This window comes from Mercenaria mercenaria, unplaced genomic scaffold (assembly GCF_021730395.1).
Source record: "Mercenaria mercenaria strain notata unplaced genomic scaffold, MADL_Memer_1 contig_1741, whole genome shotgun sequence".
Lineage (NCBI taxonomy): Eukaryota > Metazoa > Mollusca > Bivalvia > Venerida > Veneridae > Mercenaria > Mercenaria mercenaria.
The window spans coordinates 22,296-36,302 of record NW_026459742.1 but is presented as its reverse complement, the minus strand read 5'-3'; positions in this window follow the sequence as shown (position 1 = coordinate 36,302).

Genomic DNA, 14,007 nt, shown 5'->3' with positions numbered 1-14,007 from the left:
GTCAAACACTAGGTCAGTAGGTCAGATCAAAAGAAAAGCTTGTGAACACTCTGAAGACCAAATTTTTGACCTAATCTTTATGAAACATGGTCAGAACTTTAGTCTTGATAATCTCTAGGACAAGTTTGAAACTGGGTCACGTGCGGTTAAAATCTAGGCCAGTAGGTCTAAAAATAGAACAAGAGGGCCATGATTGCGCAATACATCGCTTTACCTGTAAATCTGGCTTTCTGACCTAGTTTTTGACCCCGCATGACCAAGAGTGGAACTTGACCTAAAGATCATCAAGGCAAACATTCTGACTAAGATTTGGTTACAGCTGTGGCCTCTAGAGTGTTCACAAGCTTTCCCTTTAGTTTGACCGGTGACCTAGCTTTTTACCCTAAATGACCCAGATTCGAACTTGACCTATAGATTATCAAAACAAACATTCTGACTAAATCCCATGAGTTTCAAACTTAAATTTTGGTCTTTAGGTTGTTGAAAATTATTTCCTATGATCTGGCCTAGTGACCTAGTTTTTGACCCCACATAACCCAGATTCATAAATGGCCTAGAAATGATAAAGACAAACATTCTGACCCAGTTTCATAAAGATTGAGTCACAAATGAGGCCTCTAAAGTGTTCACAAGCTTTTCCTTTGTTTTGACCAGGTGACCTAGTTTATGACCCAGTTTGAAACTTGACCTAGATGACTAATGTTCTGACCATGTTTCACAAAGATTGGGTCAAAAATGTGGTCACTAGAGTGTTCACAAGCTTTTCCAATGATCTGACCTACAGACCAGGTTTTTGACCTCACATAACCCAGTTTAGAACTTGACTTAGAAATCATCTAGACAAACATTCTGATCAAATTTCATAAAGATTAGGTCAAAAATGTGGCCGTAAGAGTGTTCACAAAAGCTTTTCCTTTGATCTAACCTTCTGACCTAGTTTTTGACTCCACATAACCCAGTTTCAAACTTGACTTAGAAATTATTAAGACTAACATTCTGACCAAGTTTCATAAAGATTAGGTTACAAATGTGGTCTCTAAAGTGTTCACAAGCTTTTAATTTGATCTGACCTACTGGCCTAGTTTTTAACCCCACATAACCCAGTTTCAAACATATCCTAGAGATTATCAAGACTAAAGTTCTGACCATGTTTCATAAAGATTGGGTCAAAAATGTGGTCTTTAGAGTGTTCACAAGCCTTTTCTTTGATCTGACCTACTGACCTAGTGTTTGACCCCACATGACCCAGTTTCAAACCTGACCTAGAGATCATCACGACTAACATTCTGACTAAGTTTCATAAAGATTGGGTCAAAAATGTAGTCTCTAGTGTGTTCACAAGGCAAATGTTGACGGACGACGCACGTCGACGGACGCCGGACAATGACCGGTCACCATAGCTCACCTTGAGCACTTTGTGCTCTGGTGAGCTAAAACCCTTGTGACCTCTCTAGAGGGCATATTCTTCATGAGATCTTCATGCAATTGGTGAGAATGTTCATCTTGATGATATCTAGGCCAAGTTTAAAACTGGTCACGTGCCTTCAAAAACTAGGTCATTAGATCAAATAATAGAAAAACCTTGTGACCTCTCTAGAGGCCATTTTTTTTTAAATGGATCTTAATGAAAATTGGTCAGAATTTTTATCTTGATGATATCTAGGTCAAGTTCAAAACTTGATCACATGAGCTCAAAAACTAGGTCACTATGTCAAATAATAGAAAAAAAAAGCGTCATACTCAAAACAGGGTCATGTGGGGAAAAATGAGCAATTCAGGACCATGATGGTCCTGTTGTTGAAATGAAACGGCCGTCAGTATTTTCAATATCAACATGCACATTTCATCTGAGGTTTGTGACGTCCTTAATGACAGCAAATTCATGGGTGATGTGGAATCAAGAAGTTCATTAAACTCAATAGTTTTAAAATCTTCTCAGCGAAACCAACAAAACATATATGATTTTACATCTAAAAATGAAATGTTTTAGTGGTCTCAGTTTTTTTTTTCTGTTGTTGCTTGTGGCACTGGTTCGTTTTACGAAAGTTAATTAAGGATACCATTTTGGAGTAAAACAATAACAGTAACAAAATACCTTTTTAGAAAACACTGAGAAAATTTAAGACAAGCACAAAACTGTCTGGTTACTGTGGGGATATGGGATAGTCAAAACGAGTATGCGCTGGTTTCTCTTGATATTTATTTATTCGTCAGTGATTATGTATAAAATAAAACAATAAAAGAGGTAAACAATTATTATTATTGAAAACAAATATAAAGATTTGAACATGTCAAATTGCTTTTATTTCTATATAAAAAAATTCAAAATCTAGGTATAATGTTCTGTGTTAAATTTACTTGTAAAACATAATACAAATTTAGCTCTCACAAAATTAGACAATTGCAACAATAACTTCTTGTTTCAATTTTTTTAGGCATTTACTTTCTTTGAATGCCGTCAAATATTAAACAAATTTGCAAATATAAACAATGCAAGTTTGTCAAATTCAAATTTAAGCTCTACTTTCCAAAAGACATGATTTTGTTATCGGTCTAAGATCTAAGAACAATTGTGTTTCTAGTACGGACCATTCATTTGCGTACAATTCATCCCTGCTTTTAAGGACTTCGGTTACTCTGCCCAGTGGCCACTGCCCTCCAGGAACATAAACGCCCACCACAAGTACAACAACATTTACATGCAAACCCTGGATTCTCTTTGCTACTTTTGTCAGGTTTGGAGGGAAGGCAAATACTCTCTGATCCATCTTTTCCAGAATATGCCAGTAAAGTATTGGATTTGTTTCCTCCATCTCTTGCAGTATACGTCTTCCTTCTGGAAAACTCCTCTTAGAATACTCAAATTAAACCTCATTAAAAGAAGCATGTCCGGTGGTAATGCTGGTGCATCTCTAGGATCGGTACTCAAAGTAGTGAGTGGCATGTCCTTGATTATTCTTTCTGACTTTGCAATCAATATCAACAATCTTTAGTCATAAAGAAGTTATTTTTTATGCCAGAGCTTTCAGTATAGTTCGTGTAGAACTGATCATTCTCTCCCATGCTTCACCCATGCTGCTTGCGTATGATGGATTAAAGTGCCATTCTGCGTTGTGCTGCACCAAGTACCGACCGATCTTTGCCTGGTTTCACTCTTTTATGGATCTCTTAAGTTTTTTATTTCCGCTAACTAGATTTGTACTATTGTCACTAAATAATTGTTATGTGTACCTTCGTCTACTTGTGGTAGGCCGCTATAAACGACTCAGTTGTCAAATAATGAGCTACTTCCATGTGGATCGCTCTCGTCGTCAAACAGGAAAGGAGACATCCATATATTTTAAGGCAAGAACGGCCTTATTTCACCATAAATGGAGTAAAGTAGTCTACGCCGACAAAAGTAAACGGATGGCGCCATCTACTGTGTGAGTGACGGACTGTGTTGTCGCTTACATACAAAAACAAAGAAAAAGATCAAACAGGGAATGCCACGCACCAAAAGCGCAGCCTCTTCAAAACGAACCCCCCAGCACGCAAACGCGTGCGCCACACACACAAACACTCAAAGCTTACACATCAGGACAAAACGAACAACACACACACACACACTCAAAGCCAACACATAAGGACAAGACGAACAATAAGCATACACACACGAGCGCACACAAAGTCAACACACAAAGACAAAACGAACAAACAAAGGAACACAGTGGGGCACCGCCTTGGAACGGTCAGTGGCAAAAACACCACTGGGGAGCTTAAACCGGTTTATGGTGCGCACCCAACCTCACTCTTACCCCCACCATGTTCCAAAGACATGGGACAGTGTAAATAAAAGTAATCCCCTCCAGGTGAATCTCTTACACACGTAATGGAAACAAAAAGGCATGGCATGTAAAACACAAAAATGCTCGTGTATAAATATATAAAAAGCAAACCTTAAGAACCAAAAACGTATGTACTCAATGCCTTTTCAGAAGACAGAGCAACAAGAGAAACACCCTTAAGGGCCCGACGAAACAGGCCAGAAGACAAATATCAAAACAGTTCAGTCCTGGTAGGATTTAAAAACTGCTCATCATAGAGTCCTCCCCATCTTCCGTCAGACGCAATCAAAGAGGGAAGCGTAGTGTCCAACTGTAAACGGGTTGAACACTAAACATGCGGTATGTCTCAAAACAGTTGGGTCGTAACCTCTTTTAATAAAACGTTTGATAATCTTTTCAAATACAATACATCTTCCAGTCGTCTTCTTAGTAGCAGCACTTTGTCCACGTAAAATCCAGTATTTCGCCCGTAGTGCTGCAAGTACGTGTTGGCAGCCAACATGTCCATTGCTTTTATGACAAAAACGAATTATCAGCTCTTTCACGCGATCACTGTAGGGAAGTAAAATTGAGCATGTGTCATATTGCTTGTGAGGTTGTCTGCCTAGCATCCGAATGCGTACATTTGTCAGTATAGGGTTTAACATAGCTAAACTGCTTTTCTTCTTCACATAATTTCCTTTGTTTAAATATTTCAGGTCTTGGCTGAAGTTTGCCCTTTGTACATATCGTAATATTGCAATGCATGAACGTAAGCAGGTTTTTAGAGTCTTACCGACTTTAATCGGGTAGGTATTTGGCTACCAGCCTGCGCTTGTGGGCCTTTAGGTTAATACGCCCAATCTTAACTATATGAAACGCAAAAAGAAACAAAAACATAATGCTTGTAAATTTTATTTGTATTATTTCTCTCTTGCCTTTTGTGTATCGAAACAACGTTGCCATGTTTTTATATTTATCTAGATTAATCCAAACATTATGACAGAAATGCATGTCATCTGCGTTATGTTAGCTGTCTGGTATGAATTTCGCATTTCATGGAATTCAAATATGAGAAATAGTTGTTTTCTTCAGCGTTACTCAGCCTTGCAAAGTTCGCAAATTCTACACTTGCTGCATCCATTTTTCCTTGTTTACCAAAATATAATGTTACTGCAAATATCGGATATCAACCAACTAGCTTAAAATTTGCCTGCATTTATCCGGGTTCAGCTGGTTTCAAGATTGTTCGCTGGATAAACTAAATTAGAAACTACTTGATCAGAGTTTAAGGATATTTGAAAATGCTGTCCTCTTCCTATATAGACTGGCAATTGTACCAAACAGACTTCAGTGCATCTTTTCATGGAAAAGAGAAAAACAATCTCAATGCATTTCTTTGAAATAAGAATTAGCAACGTCTCCATATTTCTTTATTAAATTCTTTTCATGGACATTGGTATTACTTCTCTGAAATCAACCGATCAATTAATGACTTTCATACAAAATAATTGGGATCATAGAACGCAAATACATTAAAACATAGCACACTCTGTTTGCTAGAGTCAGTTCATGAAAGGTGATCAAAATTGTAACACCCCTATGCCTCTAGCACCGGCTTAAACCGACATCTATAATTTAATATAAAACCAAATAGACTTATTAGTCGGCCGAATAGATCAGAAATAACAACATTATCCAGATATGGATATTACGGCTAAAATGATGTTGTGCGTTTACACATAATGTTGACATTCGTTGTTTATGCGTGAAAAACATATACGTATTCAACTAAACTTGATCAATTGAATTTCTTGCAAACTTGTTGAAGCTAATATCATGTCCATATTTCTGTACCCTTCTATTTTTATTCTCTTCTTTTTTTTTGGCGCGGCTTAGGGTTGTGGATCACTAAGATGTTCCCTTTTTCGTATGTCTGTCCATCCGTTCCTTCCGAACTTTTGTCGTACATATCTCAAAATTTTGTTGATCTAGAGTCATCAATCATCAATGATTGCTATTCAACCTGTTCTGCACCTATGGTATGTTTTGCGATTTCAGTCTGTTAGACCAGAGCTTTGACCATAAAGAAACACTCCAGGATATACTGGCTTTTGACTATTATGAAACTTAAAAAAGAATTTAGAATTGCTTTTCTCGTATTTCTATTTATTGTCAGTCTAGTGTATAATCATTGGCTTTATTGCAACGATATCGCTCTGCTGACACCATACTGTCTACTTACATTGATATTGTCATGGACCCTACACATATAAGTTATTTATAGCACATATCAATAACTAACTTGTCGAAGATCCAGTGTTAGATACGTATCAAAATTACCATAAATCATATGTTATGGTACTTTTTTATTTTGAATTGAATTAATTCAATAATTCAATAATTCTTTTCATTATTTTTTGAGACAAAAATAATTTGAAAGTAAACCAAACAAGAACAGATTCGAATTAAATAGCGAGATGTTTTAGGAGAAATAAATAACACTTTAACAGAAGAGAAAAGTATCCTTACAGACAATGCGTGTATGCGATCAAAATAAATAGTTGACTTTACATTGTTTAATACATCAATTATGACTGATAGATCCACTGTGCCAGGTGCTTATTATATTCAACTTTTCAAGATTAATCTATTTTAATGTTATGAAAAGTCCGTCTGATAAAATATTTACATGTGTCCCCAGCTTCACATTAGTTTCTTCATCTATGGTTTAACACTTACTTATTGCAACTGTCAAATGGAAGTGACAGCTAACTTGTAGGAAAAATATGTTCTATTCTAATTTTGTTTTCTTTTTTATCGGTGATTAATAAGGTTGAATGGTATTACAAACTTTGATCATGTGTAATGCGTTTTTAACAGATCAGGCAGCGCAAACGTTCGCTACTAACTGGCGATATCCCATAGAGTGTACATATTTATTCTGAACTTTGCTGCATTTGAATACCTCATATGTTATTATTATTATTATACCAGATTTATATGTTAATTTCTTACTTGAATAGTAGTATCTCAATATGCTGCTTATTGAAAAATGTCCATGGTTTTAAGTTTAAAAATTTCCTTATTGACACCAGGATATATTAGAACTTTACAGGTTCAGTTCCACGTATCATGCAAAAGAGCTCTTTTTCATAAATAAAAAAACATCACTAAGAGTTAGTAAAGTAGATTATGAACTAGAGCATTGTCAATGTTTATAACGGTCGCCCCATAGGAGTGTTTATTTACGCAAACATTTGAATATCATGGTAATATTAAGTAATATGTAGACACTAGTGAAAACATTTTCCTGCAGCGATCAGTTTTCGGCTAACACGTTGAGCTATCAGAGACAAGTCCGTGATGTTTATTTTCTCAAGATGTGTATCAGTACTTCATACTAATGGACACTAAATAATGCTCCTACAGTGTAAATAAGTAAGAGAATCAACTCAAATAGTTTGTTGATTAGGGTGGAAGCAGTTTTACTGGCCGACGGGGATATTTTAGAAAGTTTGGAGGGTTAGGTTGGGGGTATTTGGAGGGATAAGTCAGAGATGGGGGACTTTTTCCCGAAGGAGATGGGTTTTTTTCAGGTAAGCTGAAATAACACAGGCAAGTGGTATGAGTTGTATGAGTTTAATACGGTATAAACCGTTGTTTGCAAGGGGAAGTGAAGGATCAGGGTGTAGGGGTGGGTGGTGGAGGCGTTTGGTGTTGATGCTTACGGAAGATTGGTTAATTTGTTAAAAAATACTGCTTCCGAATGGGGGTGAACATTTAATCTAAAATTAATTTTTGAATATGAACAGTAGCTGTATAGGACGACTTCATTTGAAGAAAATCTTATTACAAGTACACATCCATATCGGTAAGTCCGTGTAAGTTAGAAGCAAAGAGGCCGTCTTCCAATAATTATTTGTTAGACAAATAAAAATGACACTTAGTGTTACATGTTACAATCATTGAATATATTATGAATTGATAAGAAAATGATAAAGGACACAAATATGGTAATATAAGCGATTTATAGGCTGGCTTTAACATGTCCAATAATATTTGGCAATGCTACAGTTATTCTCATGTTTGAAGTAACTCTATATTATTAGTAGTTTTTAAGTCGTAAATTGTGAGAAATCTATATGGGAAACCCAAGCCATTGTTGACAAAGTGATTGTACAAACAAATAAACAACCAAGGCCGCGACGGCACAATAGTAACCATATTGCGTATGTACAGAGATAGAATTTCACAAAATACCCGGTGTTTCGCAACATAGTCAACACGTGATTGCATCAGACGATGACATACTATGATAGAAAAAAGTTAGAATAAGGAAGAAAAATACAATTAAAGATGTTTTTGATAATTTAGTTATGGTTTTGAACACGTGATGACTGGCAAAACTGCCTTCCTTGTTTTAGCTCTTGGTCAATGTTTTCGTTTTGTAATAAAAAAGTAAATAACTAAACAACTAAATTACCATGAGCTTTAAATTTAATTCACAGTAACGATTAACAAGTACATATACCTAAAAGTAAGCTTATTAAATATCAAATATTACAATAATACCTTTGAATTCCTTAGTAACGAAGTGACAAAAAAGTATGAAAATATCAGAGACTATTGATAACATTTTATAAAAAATTCATGACAATTGTCTCTATATCAAAAACTAAATGAGATGAACATGCTGACATTGGCATCAACAATGCAGATAATGCAGATGATGAAATGTTCTTTCCTGAGAGAAAACAATCACTTCACTTAGCTTGTCTTATCTAATACATTAGCAACGTTTATTATAAGTGTTTTTATTCACTGGAATAGACACTTGATAATGAATAAAATATAACACAAACGCCGATTTGGCAGTATCCTAACTGGTGCTCATCAAAACGATTGCAATAATGACAGCTCGTAGACTAATTTGTAATAAAACGATCTAAATAGGTTTGCATGCGTTTTTTTATAAGGTTTCTTCTTTACATACATGTGAAAGATCATATCTGTGTTTTACGTGCCATGACCTTTTTATTTTTTGAGACACACCTGCCTGAGATTAATTTTATGCACTGTGACATGGTAGTGGTACAAGTGAGGATAGGCATGCGCTATAAACTGGTATAAGATTCCCAGTCGAATTTTGCCGCTGTTCGCGTGTGTGTGTGGCTTTCTCTATTGGATATTCGTCCATGTTGTTTTACAAATATATACACAGGGCACAGTTTGCTTCACATTTATTGCACTGTTTCGAGACTTGAACATACGTCTGTACTTACAGTTTTGATTTTTCCCAAATAAATAGAACCAATTGTTTTCTAAACCAAACTATCATCAAAGAACAAATAGGTCAAACCAAAAGAATTCTAAAAGTAAATGCATGCTGCCTAATTTTCTAAATGTTTGCTTTGTATGCATGGTTAAAAGACGGTATTAAACTTTTATACGCAGACAATATTTGAATTGCAAATATGATTGTCCGAATATGCTTGGTAAATAATATCACAATCTGACTTAAGTACTTGATCTTCTAAACGAAGATCTGAGAACGACCCATTCACATACGTCCCTCTGTATATTTTGGATTTCCAGTATTGCTATTTTTATTTTTACCAATCAGACGACTTGTTCGAATTTCAAAGAGTAAGAAAAATGTGCAGTCAATCCAGGGCTCGAACCCGGGACCCCTCGCTTGCAAAGCAAGTGGCCAATAGACTGAGCTAACCGGCTATCTGACACAGTTCGACATAAGAATTGTAAATATCAAAAGTTAAAACTACAGGTAGATTTGCAAAATGTTGTAAATTAAGCTCTGATTGGCTAGTGAAAGGGTCGACAGAACGAGGCTATGAATAGGTCGTTCTCAGATCCTATGCGTAGCGTAATAGGAGATGTACTTTAATCAGATTGATAATATCAGAAGTGGGCAAACGAGGAGAAATCATGCACAAGCCGCTGTCACTGTAAACGCTTGATAAAACACATTGTGTACATATAAACAATTCGTTTATTATTGTTTTCTGCCGGTACAGATCCAAGACAACATCGCTTTTATCTATTTATCCCATATTTCAAAATGATTTTTCTTTGTTTAAGCTTGCCAATTCTTACTGTTTTAGAGTGATTTTTTATCATTGTTTCTTATTGATTTAATAGAATATTAAAATGAACTTAATATTAGAATATACTTGAACTATTTTAATTCTAACAAAACAAGTATGAAAATTTGTAGCTTATCATAATTTTGCGTGTCCAAGATGTGCGAGTTCAAAATTTGGAAGTTGATTCATCACAATATCATTAAGGATGTTTCTCAAGGCCTACTTTGTAATCTTAAGAAAACACAAAATATAATTATGCTTTCAACACTTTAGTGGAGGGGCGGGAACCTAGTTCCGCCAAAACTAGATGCGGGTTTTCTTCTCTTGCTTACATAAGTTGTTTACATTTTGTTTTTCGTATAAAAGGCACAGGTGTGGCAAAGAACGTCACGCAATTAAATAAAGTTATGAAATTAGAGTCTCGCATATTAATGGTAAGTAAAATACGCAATACGCATAATTTTTTATCTGTCATGTAGTAAATAAAACCGGCGCCTATCAGGTCTATTTTTTGAAATTCTATAGGTAAGTTTACTGCGCAGTTCCTTTTATAATTCAGATCTGGTTGCGTAATATACTCAACAACGAAACATATTTAACCTGTTATTTGTAGTTTTGTCACAGTTTTTCCTCATTATACGATACCCCACTGAGCATAACTTATCATGCAGACAGCTGTTAATAAAATAAACATTTTAATATACACTAGCATTAAATGAAATTCAGTCTGTCTCCGGCATTTGCTTTAACGTGTTTAGGAAGAAGCATTTACCTGTAAAGTGTGTCTTTGAGTCAACACAAATGTGCTAGCCATTTCGACACGTTTTTCTTCTATATCTGCTTTCACAACACTCTCGGAAGGTAAATTATTCTCACCTGGAAAATATAGACGTCATAAAGGCACACGTGTTAAATGTACCAGAGTAAATGTGCATTCAAATACATAAACACATAACATGACATAAGTTTATTCAACAAAACATTTTACATTCAAATCATAGTCGATTAGTAATGTTCCAAGTACAAAGTATGAAAAGTGAGAAACTTTCCAAAGGAAATATTGTATTATTATCAGTCATATCTAACCATTTGCTCTCAGTAGACTCGACGAGGGGACTGTTATCACTCTTGTATCACCTTGTACCTATAGTAGTTAATATTCTTTAAACATATCAATATTTGAGATACATGTAACTTAAAAAACAGCGTTACTAGTAGATAAATAATGTATAGACATTGTAAAAATCGTACATAGTATATAACTTGTCTTGTATGAATGAATGAATGAATGAATGAACATATACTTGTACAAAATGGTAGTACAGTATAGAAAGATTGGGTTCGCAATGCCGGAATCCTTAGGCGGTGCACGATTGTTGTTTTTACCTGCTTATGAGTGTGTGTATGTGTGTTTGTGCGTCTTGGGCGGTGCCCTACAGTGTTGATGTATTTTACTTGTCTGTTTATTTATCTATGTAAGTTAGTTATAGAGAATAACAGGTTACTGTCTTTTGAGAAAGGGTTTCTCAGACGAGGCTAGATATGGTCCTGGAAGGAGCGAGGCTTGCCGAGCTCCTTCCGGACCAAATCTAGCCGAGTCTGAGAAATCCCTTTCTCAAAAGAAAGTAACCTGTTATTCTATTTATCATGCCATAATTTATTAACAACTTTTATCCTACCATTATGCGAAATAAAGTGCAAAAATAGGGGTGGACCAAAATTTGCTGTTTTGCCGGACTTCTTTTTTATTTCTTCAAAATGACGCCATCTTGTTTTATAGAATAACTGCTAAGGAGACATTTACGCCAATATTTTTATAAACGCGCTCTTAATAGGTACGTGAGACCATGTCAATAATGTATAGCGTAAGCCTACCATATTTGCAATTACCACAAAAATGTTTTTATAACGGAAACGCTCGTAGAAACGGAAAATGACTCATGCAAAGCGTTTGTTTAGGAGTTTGCTCTCTGCATTTACATCATGAAATATTGCATCTGGAATGAACTTTCATGGAATAAAATCAACGGTAGATGAAACGGTACTGCCTATTTTTTCTGCCAAGTGGCGTTATGGCGTGTGTATTTAATTCACTTCAAACGTTTGCTTGGTGAGAATGGGTGTCCGTCTAGCAACTGAATTTCGGATAAAATTTCACTTGGGAACAAATTGAAATTACTCTTTCGTATTCAGCAAAACAGAGATGTGGTTACAAAACACAAGGTTAGCATTTGTTGGTTTTTTCCGCTTTTTATATTTTGGAATTTTAAAAACCCTTTTCAGTGTCGTATGAGGGCGTAATAATTTTTAAATGCAAAATGGACACAATCTGATGTCCTTGGATTTAATCATAGGTTTAAACAGTGCAAAGTGTTCTCAAGTCACTGACCTGAGAAAGCCTGCTTTTCTCAGACAGGCTTTATCAGGCAGTTGCTATAGTAATGGCATGATAAATGTACGTGTGTGTGTTTGTCTTTTGTACTTGAGTGTCTGCGCTGCTATGGTTCGTTGTAGGGTAAGCGTGATTAAGGAACGTAGCATTTCTATTTGAATATTCATCCTTGTTCAACTTTGACAATTGTGAATAGCAATATAGAAATAAAAATACATGATTAAAGAGAAAATTTCAATTTTGAAATTGTAAACCTCCCCCACCTTGATGGAGATGTCCCTCGAGATGTCGATGTCTATATTTCGATATTTCGCAATCTATTCATTTTGCAAGAGCTTGCTTAACGTAAGAGGATTTTAGTAATAGAAATCTTCATATCACCAAAAGATTTCTTTAGAAATGCTATTCTTCCTACACTGATAGCTTATTGTATTAACGCTAGTCTTATGACTAATTTATGATTTAATCTATTTGTCATATATTGTATGAAAGGCCATCTCCTAGAAAAGATATTCTGGAAAATGTGGATATTTTAGAACACCTGTACTTTAATTATCGATATTTACGTCCTTGCCTTCACCATCAAAATTTCAAGCTGTTTTCAGCTGTCCTTCAAAATGACCTCAAATATAATGTCATGTTTTAAACCGAAGCAAATGTTTGGTCATGCAAATAAATTCTTATTTTTATTTAGGTATTTCAAGCTGCTTTTTCCTTATGATAAATCAATAGTGTCACATTAAACATTGCGTGTAACCGTAAAATTTGGAATTCATTCAGTGCTATTGTTCTGAGCATCAGAGGACTTCTCGGTAGCTTTAGATTCTATACAAAATTTTTGCATATACGTATGCTATTTACTTATATCAAATAACTTCAGTGTGGTGCGGGCTTGTCAAAGTAGTATACCGGCTTGCATCATACATTATAACGGAATTGTTTACGGCTTTTAAAAATATGATTATCACTTGTCAAATTGCGGTAATGTTTGACTTCTGAATAATGAGACTTATTTCTTTACTATCATGTTGTTAGTAGTTATTGACACTCTTTGACATAAATTTTACATTTTATATTGATTCATGTTCGATTTTCCAAAAAAGGAAACGATGTCAGCTGAGGTTTCTTTGCAGAAAAATATTGGCATTATCATCGTGCCTTCGCCCCATCACTATCGTGCTATCGTACTGTCGTGTAATCACCATCGTGTCATCGTATTGTCATTTCATCGCGCGTACCTAAAGCGACAGCGATAGTACGATGGTCCTTACGGGACACCTTAAAATTGAACGGACTCTTGAAAATGCGCGTTAGCTATGAATGCATTCTTATGTCCTTCTTTGGTAGACTCCCGTGTTTATTTTGAATTGTTTATGTTTTATATGACAAATTCTTTAAATTAGTTAATTTTACTGACTATTCATCGCGGTATCCTGTCCTGAGATTATCAATAAATGGTATAGCTCATCACCAGCTTTGCAAGGGACTTTCTTGCTCAAAAATAAATATTAAGTTTTGTTTGAATATTGGTTGCCATTTATTATACTTTTGTAATTTCTTGCGATATTTCATATTTGTTTCTTCTTTTAAACAAATACTGGCGTTTATCATATGTAGCCCAAAAACTCAGACTAGAAATAGTCACGGAGTTAGGTGTACCGAACGTGTATCATTTATCTTAGTATTATATTGGAAAGTCGAC